Raw genomic sequence first — 10,490 nt, forward strand, 5'->3', positions numbered from 1 at the left:
TGATAGTATACATGTTAGAATGTCATTCTCCCAAATCATCCCACCCCTCCCTCTCCCTCTGAGTCCAAAAGTCCGTTATACACATCTGTGTCTCTTTCCCTGTCTTGCATACAGGGTCGTCATTGCCATCTTCCTAAATTCCATATATACGTGTTAGTATACTGTATTGGTGTTTTTCTTTCTGGTTTACTTCACTCTGTATAATCGGCTCCAGTTTCATCCATCTCATCAGAACTGATTCAAATGAATTCTTTTTAACGGCTGAGTGATACTCCATTGTGTATATGTACCACAGCTTTCTTATCCATTCATCTGCTGATAAAAATTTTAAAAATCCTTATAATTATGTGAGCCTTTCCAGGTGATATTTCTCCCAGCAATCTTGATTCCAGCTTGTGTTTCTTCCAGTCCAGCATTTCTCATGATGTACTCTGCATAGAAGTTAAACAATCAGGGTGACAATATACACTCTTGACATTCTCCTTTTCCTATTTGGAACCAGTCTGTTGTTCCATGTCCAGTTCTAACTGTTGCTTCCTGACCTGCATACAGATTTCTCAAGAGGCAGGTCAGGTGGTCTGTATTCCCATCTCTTTCAGAATTTTCCACAGTTTATTGAGATCCACACAGTCAAAGGCTTTGGCATAGTCAGTAAAGCAGAAAAAGAGAGGTTTTTCTGGAACTCTCTTGCCTTTTCCATGATCCAGCAGATGTTTTTTGGGCTCCAAAATCACTGCGGATGGTGATTGCAGCCGTGGAATTAAAAGACACTTACTCCTTGGAAGAAAAGTTATGTCCAACCTAGATAGCATATTCAAAAGCAGAGTCATTACTTTGCCGACTAAAGTCCGTCTAGTCAAGGCTATGGTTTTTCCTGTGGTCATGTATGGATGTGAGAGTTGGACTGTGAAGAAGGCTGAGTGCTGAAGAATTGATGCTTTTGAACTGTGGTGTTGGAGAAGACTCTTGAGAGCCCCTTGGACTGCAAGGAGATCCAAACAGTCCATTCTGAAGGAGATCAGTCCTGGGATTTCTTTGGAAGGAATGGTGCTAAAGCTGAAACTCCAGTACTTTGGCCCCCTCACGCGAAGAGTTGACTCATTGGAAAAGACTCTGATGCTGGGAGGGATTGGGGGCAGGAAGAGAAGGGGACGACAGAGGTTAAGATGGCTGGATGGCATCACTGACTCGATGGACGTGAGTCTGAGTGAACTCCAGGAGTTTGTGATGGACAGGGAGGCCTGGCGTGCTGCGATTCATGGGGTTGCAAAGAGTCGGACACGACTGAGTGACTGAACTGAACTGAACTGAACTGAACTTCCAGGTGATACAGGAGACATGAGTTCTATCCCTGGGTCAGGAAGATTCCCTGGAGAGGGAAATGGCAACCTGCTCTAGTTTTCTTGCCTGGAGAATTCCATGGAGAGAGGAGCCTGGTGGGTTATAGCCCATGGGGTCACAAAGAGTAGGACATGACTGACCACTAACTCCTCCTCCTATGCTTCCTCATAATTATGTAAAAAAGGGAAATGAATTTCCTAATTAGAAAATCAAAATGTAGGTGGGATTGAAAAACAAGACTTGATTGTTTGCAAAATACTTCAGTTTTTGCAAATACTTTATTATTCAAGATAATTAAGTTCTGTTAAACTCTTAGATGATTCCATGTGTTATCTACAGGTAAAGCAGAGATTCAAGGTACAGCCTTTCAGACGTTCTCCTCAGCGGTAGAATGAAGTCTTCAGTTCTGCTCCTTTAACTCCTCTGAACAAACTCTCATTCTTGTGAAAAGGAACATTTATTTACGGTGGTGTGTCATTTTAATCCATGCCTTATTAAAGAATAAAAATTCTTTGTTATTTAAATTTCAAAAAAGCTGTTATTATCCTAAATTGAACAGTTCCGTTTTCTCTCTGTTTCTGGGATATTTCTTTCTACAACGTTTCTTAGACTTGGCCCAATTTTAGATTTAGTCACTTTCTGCTTCACTAACTGTTCTTCTAGGAGGTAAAGCAGAAAGCTGGTGAAAGGGGGGATAATTTGCTTTTTCCTCTTCATTAACAAATTGCTTTACACATTTTGATGTACATTTCTAGATTCCATTTTGTTGCAGTCTTATTTTCTAAGTTTCTAGGTAAGGTAAAATATTCCAATGATTTGCCATTTTAAGAATAATTTTCAATTTTAGAGAGATGTAGAGATGCAACACTTTTTAAAATTGTGAGTGTGTGTGTGTGTGTGTGTGGCTTAGTTGTGTCCAACTCTTTGTGAGTCCATGGACTTTACCCATCAAGCTCCTCTGTCCATGGAATTCTCCAGACAAGAATACTGGAGTGTGTTGCCATTTGATTCTCTGGGGATCTTCCTGACCCAGGAATTGAATCTGGGTCTCCTGCATTGCAGGCAGATACTTTACCATCTGAGCCACAAGGGAAGGATTTTTTTTAAATTGAAAAGCTCATTATTCATTTCTAGAATGTTATCTGTTTTTCAGTTATGAAAGGCACCTGGAACAAAATTCAAAAGTTGTATGAAATAGGATTATGGCTTTGTCTCCCCTCCCCATTGTCCATAGCCCCCTCAATTTAAATTATTTTGAGTATTTACCCAAAAGTGGAATTGAGGAATCATTTGGTAATTCTATTTTTAGTTTTTGGAGGAACTACCATACTATTTTCCACTGTGGCTGAACCATTTTGCATTCCCAAGAACAGTGATATGAGTCCCAATTTTGCTACATACTCACCAACACCTATTATTTATTTTCATAATAGTCATCTAAATGATATGAAATGATATCTCATTGTAGTTTTGAATTGCATTTCCTTAATGATCAAAGATATTGAGCATCTTTTTGTGTGCTTATTGACCATTTATATATCTTCTTTGGAGAAATTTCTGTTTAAGACTTTTGCCCATTTTTTTTCTTTTTAATTTTTTTTTAATTGAAGGATAATTGCTTTACAGAATTTTGTTGTTTACTGTCAAATATCAACATGAATCAGCCATAGGTATACATATATCCCCTCCCTTTTGAATCTCCCTCCCATCTCCTGCCTCATCCCACCCCCTCTAGCTTGATACAGAGCCCCTGTTTGAGTTTCCTGAGCCATACAGCAAATTCCCGTTGGCTATCGATTTTACACATGGTAATGTATGTTTCCATGTTGTTCTCTCCATACACTTCACCCTTTCCTCCCCTCTCCCCATGTCCATAGGTCTATTCTTTATGTCTGTTTCTCCACTGCTGCCCTGCTAATAAATTCATTATTATTTTTCTAGATTCTGCATCTATGTGGTAGAATATAATATTTATCTTTCTCTTTCTGACTCACTTCACTCTGTATAATAGACTCTAGGTCCATCCACCTCATCAGAACTGACTCAGACGTGTCCGTTTTTATGGCTGAGTAATATTCCATTGTGTCTGTGCACCGCTACTTCTCTGTCCATTCATCTGTCGATGGACATCTAGCTTGCTTCCACGTTCTAGCTATTGTAAACAGTGCTGCAGTGAGCAATGGGATACATGTGTCTTCCTCAATTTTGGTTTCCTCAGGGTATATGTCTAGGAGTGGGACTGCTGGGTCATATGGTGGTTTTATTCCTAGTTTTGTGAGGACTCTCCATGCCATCCTCCATAGTGACTGTATCAGCTTACACTCCCACCAACAGTGCAAGAGCATTCCCTTTCTTCACACCCTCTCTAGCATTTATTCTTTGTGGACATTTTGATGACGGTCATTCTGACCAGTGTGAGCTGATATCTCATTGTAGTTTTGATTTGCATTTCTCTAATAATGAGCGATGTTGAGCATCCTTCCATGTGTTTTTAAGCCATCTGTATGTCTTCTTTGGAGAAATGTCTGTTTAGGTCTTTTCCCCACTTTTGGATTGGGTTGCTTGATTTTCTGCATTGAGCTGTGTGAGCTGCTCGTATATTTTGGAAATTAATCCTTTGTCAGTTGTTTCATTTGCTATTATTTTCTCCCATCCTGAGGGTTGTCTTTTCACCTTGCTTATAGTTTCCTTTGTTGTGCAAAAGCTTTTAAGTTTAATCAGGTCCCACTTGTTTGCTTTTGTTCTTATTCCCATTACTCTAGGAGGTGGGTCATAGAGAATCTTGCTTTGATTTATGTCATCAAGTGTTCTGCCTATGTTTTCCTCTAAGAGTTTTATAGTTTCTGGTCTTACACTTAGAATTTTAATCCACTTTGAGTTTATCTTTGTATATTTTGTTAGGAAGTATCCTAATTTCATTCTTTTACATGTAGCTGTCCAGTTTTCCCAGCAATATTTATTTTAGAGACCAGATTGTTTATATATATATAAAATTTGTTTGGTGGCTTAGACTATAAAGAATCTGCTTGATTGTGGGGATTCAAAACATAACCCTTGGGTTGGAATACAACCACTGTTCATTGGCAAGATTACAAGGATGCCACCACCTTGAACAAAAACTACGCAGGGAATATATGAGTGACAGAATTTAAATTATCATCATTAAATGTGCTATGGTAACAAATACATATGCATATATATATAAAATAAGTAAATATAATAAATATATAAAAGAAAGTGCTGGTCACTCAGTTGTGTTTGACTCTTTGTGACCCCATTGACTATAGCCCACCAGGTTCCTCTGTCCATGGAATTCTAATTCCTTTGTAATTCTATTTCCAAATAATAACCCTTGCTTAAAAATGGAATTTAAACATAATGGCAGAAACAATATTGAACTTGGAATTCAGGGTGTTGAGTTCTGCTCATTAAGTATTTCTCAAATAGACTGTCTGAATCAGAAGCATTGGGAGTATTGCTAAAATGCAGACTCCCCAAATCTGACCAAACACATTAAATTCTAGTCTTTGATGACATGTGGGTAGCTGTATTTTTCAGTCACCTTAAGTGAGTCTTACTCTAAAGTTCAAGATCCTCTTTTCCTATATCTGTTTCCTAGATTTTCCTTAAGTTTCTTTTATTTCTTATTGATATAAACTGCTCTGTTGATTCCATTGATCTTTAAATACCATACTTGGGGCACAGCAGTCATTTTAAAATACTATTATTTCTTCTATAAAATAAAAAAATTAAAATCTGTAAATATAGTTAATGATGAATGAAGTTGTAGTCATTTCCTTATGAGCTATTTTGAACTAAAATTTTGGAAAAATTTAATGCTGTGTGATTTCCCTCACTCCTGATTTTTGTAGGGCTTCCCTGACGGCTCGGCAGTAAATAATCTGCCTGCCATGCAAGACTCAGAAGATGTGGGTTTGATCTCTGGTCGGCAATAATTTAGTGCTGTACGATTTCCCTTACTCCTGACTTTTAGAACATACAAAAAATTTTCTTCCCATAAAAAATATAATATTGGTGTTATGTTATGCCCTTAGAAGAAGATCTATAACAGAGATGAAGGAGATACACAATCTTAACGATCACACTGCCACCAAATCCTATAAGGATTCCACAGTCAGGTTTTATTTCAACAAGATTTTGGTACTGAAGGAAAGCACTGAAAATAAAACTAGAATGATTGAAGAGCTTTGAAGAGGGGTGAAGAGAATAATAAAATGAACTTATTGAGAGAGGTACTAAAATCAAAGATAATGATGAATCTTCACTCCTCTGTTAAGCTTCATAAGGGCAGCAGATTCTTAGAAAATTCCTGAGTACCATTTTAGCTTGATTTTAAAAATATATATTACTGCTTCTTAGTAACATATTTTTTCTCCTCTTCCATATTATTCTGACTGAATTATAGGGGGAAAGCACATAATTCCTTTGTAAAAATAAGGAAACAATAGTATGAAAGAATTTTTCTTTTTTTTAATTGTAGAGGAAGAAAAGACGATATAGACCTGAAATTGAGTATTCTTTATGTGGTTGTCTGAGATAATTGAGTGTAGCTCAGCTGGTAAAAAATCTGCCTGCAATGCAGGAGACCCTGTTTTGATCCCCAGGTTGGAAAGATCCGCTGGTGAAGGGATAGGCTATGCACTCCGGTATTCTTGCCTGGAGAATTCCATGGACAGAGGAGCCTGGTGAGCTACAGTCCATGGGGTCCTGAAGAGTTAGACATGACTGAGCAGCTATCACTTCACTTCATGACCATAACACTGTTACTGGTCCCCATGCCCTAAATATCTTCCTATCTCATCTGCTAAAAGTTTTACACTGAGGAGATTAGATTATAATTTTTCATCAAAGATAATATTAATTGGAAAAATATAAAAACAGAATGTTCAGCCTGAGACCTTTATGGAAGGAAAGATATAATTTACTTTTGTCTTGGGAAAAATGTGACGTGTGTAGATTAGTCATTTATAAAAATCATTGACTGAACATAAATCTTCCTTTTCCCTCTACCATTATGGTACTCTCACAACATGGGACCCTTGGGTTAAATGTGAGATTTTTAGCTTTAGCAATTGACTTTCAATTTAGTATAAAATGGTTTTTCACATTTCATAAAATGCATAGTTAATATGATAAAGAATTTAAATTGTAATACTAGATATAACTAAGAATATTTCAGGGTATGTTTATCACTTCTGAAATATTGGCTTGTAACAACCAATTAAAAGAAACCAATCACAGCTCTAGACTTTTTGCAGTCTCAGATGTCAGAAGCATTCTTCCTTGAAAGTGGATAAACAAATAATTATGAAATATTCATAAGAAATGTTAACATACCGAAAATCAATGGCTCTGAGGCACTTTCTCCAAGTGCCCCTTTTAAAGAACTCATCAATCTGTTTAGCCTCTGTCTATTAGACACATGATATTATCCAACACGTATCTTTTGCACTGCGTTTCCTTCCAATCCTTCTGATAATAGATATAAAGCAGATTTCCAATGAATGCCCTAGTCAAAAGACAGAAGTATAGTAAAAGAACAATAAGAAGAAACATGAGGATAACTATTAAGCTACAATTGAAAATAAATTATCAATTATTAGAAAATGATTAGTACATAATCTACTGATTGTGTATGTTATCTTCAGGATAAGATTGTAAGGCTTTTACCCACCAGAAATGACTGAATATGTCTCTACTGTTGTAGTTTTTTCAATTGTCCAGCAGATGTTGTCAATTTGATCTCTGGTTCCTCTGCCTTTTCTAGAATCATCTTGAACATCTGGAAGTTCACGGTTCATGCATTGTTGAAGCCTGGCTTAGAGAATTTTGAGTATTACTTAACTAGTGTGTGAGATGAGTGTAACTGTGCAGTACTTTGAGCATTCTTTGGCATTGTCTTTCTTTGGGATTGGACTGAAAACTGGCCTTTTCCAGTCCTATGGCCACTGCTGAGTTTTGCAAATTTGCTGGCATTTTGAGTGTAGCACTTTCACAGCATCATCTTTTAGGATTTGAAATAGCTCAATTGGAATTCCATCACCTCCACTATCTTTGTTCATAGTGATGCTTCCTAAGGCCCACTTGACTTCACATTCCAGTATGTATGGCTCTAGGTGAGTGCCGGCTAAGGTTCGTCTAGTCAAGGCTATGGTTTTTCCTGTGGTCATGTATGGATGTGAGAGTTGGACTGTGAAGAAGGCTGAGCACCGAAGAATTGATGCTTTTGAACTGTGGTGTTGGAAAAGACTCTTGAGAGTCCCTTGGACTGCAAGGAGATCCAACCAGTCCATTCTGAAGGAGATCAACCCTGGGATTTCTTTGGAAGGAATGATGTTAAAGCTGAAGCTCCAGTACTTTGGCCACCTCATGCAAAGAGTTAGCTCATTGGAAAAGACTGTAATGCTGGGAGGGATTGGGGGCAGGAGGAGAAGGGGACGACAGAGGATGAGATGGCTGGATGGCATCACTGACTCGATGGACATGAGTCTGAGTGAACTCCGGGAGTTGGTGATGGACAAGGAGGCCTGGTGTCCTGTGATTCATGGGGTCACAAAGAGTCAGACACGACTGAGCGACTGAACTGAACTGAACTGAGGTGAGTGATCACACCATCTCTTGAGAAATTTGTATGCAGGTCTGGAAACAACAGTTAGAACTTGACATAGAACAACAGACTGGTTCCAAATAGGAAAAGGAGTACATCAAGGCTGTATGTTGTCACTGTGTTTATTTAACTTCTATGCAGAGTACGTCATGAGAAATGCTGCACTGGAAGAAACACAAGCTGGAATCATATTGCCGGGACACATATCAATAATCTCAGATATGAAGATGACACCACCCTTATGGCAGAAAGTGAAGAACTAAAGAGCCTCTTGATGAAAGTGAAAGAGGAGAGTGAAAAAGCTGCCTTAAAGCTCAACATTCAGAAACCTAAGATCATGGCATCCAGTGCCATCACTTCATGACAAATAGATGGAGAAGCAGTGAAAACAGAGGCAAACTTTATTTTTTTGGGCTCCAAAATCACTGCAGATGGTGATTGCAGCCATGAAATTAAAAGACACTTACACCTTGGAAGAAAAGTTATGACCAACCTAGACAGCATATTAAAAAGCAGAGACATTACCTTGCCAACAAAGGTCCATCTAGTCAAAGCTATGGTTTTTCCAGTGGTCATGTATGGATGTGAGAGTTGGACTATAAAGAAAGCTGAGCACTGAAGAATTGATGTTTCTGAAATCTGGTGTTGGAGAAGACTCTTGAGAGTCCCTTGGACTGCAAGGAGATCCCACCAGTCCATCCTAATGGAAATCAGTCCCAAATATTCATTGGAAGGACTGATGGTGAAGCTGAAACTCCAGTACTTTGGCCACCTGATGCAAAGAGCTGACTCATTTGAAAAGACCCTGATGCTGAGAAAGATTGAAGGCAGGAGGAGAAGGGGACAACAGAGGATGAGATGGGTGGATGGCATCACCGACTCGGTGGACATGAGTTTGAGTGAACTCTGGGAGTTGGTGATGGACAGGGAGGCCTGGTGTGCTGCAGTCCATGGGGTCGCAAAGAGTTGGACATGACTGAGTGACTGAACTGAACTGAACTGTTTTACTATCTAACTGTTTTTGTTGTTTAGTAACCAAGTTGTGTCCAGCTCTTTGCAACCGTATAGACTCTAACCTACCAGGCTCCTCTGTCCGCGGGATTTCCAGGCAAGAATACTGGAGTAGGTTGCCATTTTCTTCTTCAGGGGATCTACCTACCCAGGAATGGAACCCACATCTCTTGCGTCTACTGCACTGGTAGGTGGATTTTTTACCATTGAGCCACCAGGAAATCCCACTAAAGAGTATTACATAGAGCAAATTTGCACAGCTAGAATTTTAAACACTTTTTTTTCATGTTTACTAAGCCAACGTTATTTGCCAACATGAGGTATTTTCTGAGCATGAAATTTCTAGTTATGTCATGTGTAACTTTTCTAATTCCAACAGCCATTTGACACTTTGTTCCTGATCATGGACTAGTAGAAATGAATTCTGTATCTTTGGCAAAGGAATATAACCTTTCTTTGTCTGACTGTTGTAATATTTCTTCTCATTGACATCAGCAATGTCCAAAGTATTCTTATCAAGGTACATATGGTACAGATGGAACAAACATGAAATGATTTATGCATACTTGAGTGTGTCCTACACTTTATCCAATGAAGATGAATTGCTGTACTGTGCAGGGGTGCATTGTCTCTCTCCCTCAAATTTATTCTTAGTAGATTCAAGAGCTTGGTCTTAGATCTACTGAAAATGTGTTTTTATATAGTTCTACTGTTTTTCTACTTTCTGATGTCTGCTAAATGATGGATCATTGCAGTGTTCCTCAAGGGAATCTTGGTTGAATTCCATTTTGGTCAAAACTCAGCATACACAAGATTTAGATTTCTCTTAATATTACTTGTTCTTTTGTGGTTTATACTGAAAGATTTCCAACTGTGTATGTGGTAGTCAAGTTTTTGATATCTGTGATTTAACTCTATTTTCCTTTTGCATGTGTATCATTTTATGAGGTCACTAATGAACTTTCTACTAAAGTACTTTGGTTAAAGCATTTTAGTACAAAGAGTGGCTTTTAGGGATCAATAATTATGGCAAATAAAGTAATGCATTAATGTAGGAAAGGAGCATTTATCATTAACTTCATGAATGCACATTATCTTGTAGCTTAATGGACAAGCTCACTTCAATCTATCACCCTATAGAGTATTATCCTTCATAGTCTGACTGCCGCTTTTATCAGCAAAGTGTTAAAGCAAAGAATTAAGAGTTTTTAAGAAGCCAAAGAAAGACTATGTGATCTCACCCTTAAGCCTCAGGGAAATATTTTGCATAAAATCTGTTCCCTGATGCTTTTAAGTTCAGGGTTGTGAAGGTTCTTTGATTTTTCTTGTTTGATTCTGCCAGTGTGCTGAAAGGTCAAATGGGAAAGACAATTAAGTAATTTGGATACTGAAAGACTTATTGTTCCAAAACTTAAGTAGTACACATTCCGTTTCTAAAGAAGTCCATAATCATTCCTATTTGTGTGAAAAGAAAACCTTCAGCCAAAACTATTGCAGATATATTGCAGTA

The sequence above is a fragment of the Ovis aries genome, chromosome 6 (genome assembly GCF_016772045.2).
Source record: "Ovis aries strain OAR_USU_Benz2616 breed Rambouillet chromosome 6, ARS-UI_Ramb_v3.0, whole genome shotgun sequence".
Classification (NCBI taxonomy): Eukaryota; Metazoa; Chordata; class Mammalia; order Artiodactyla; family Bovidae; genus Ovis; species Ovis aries.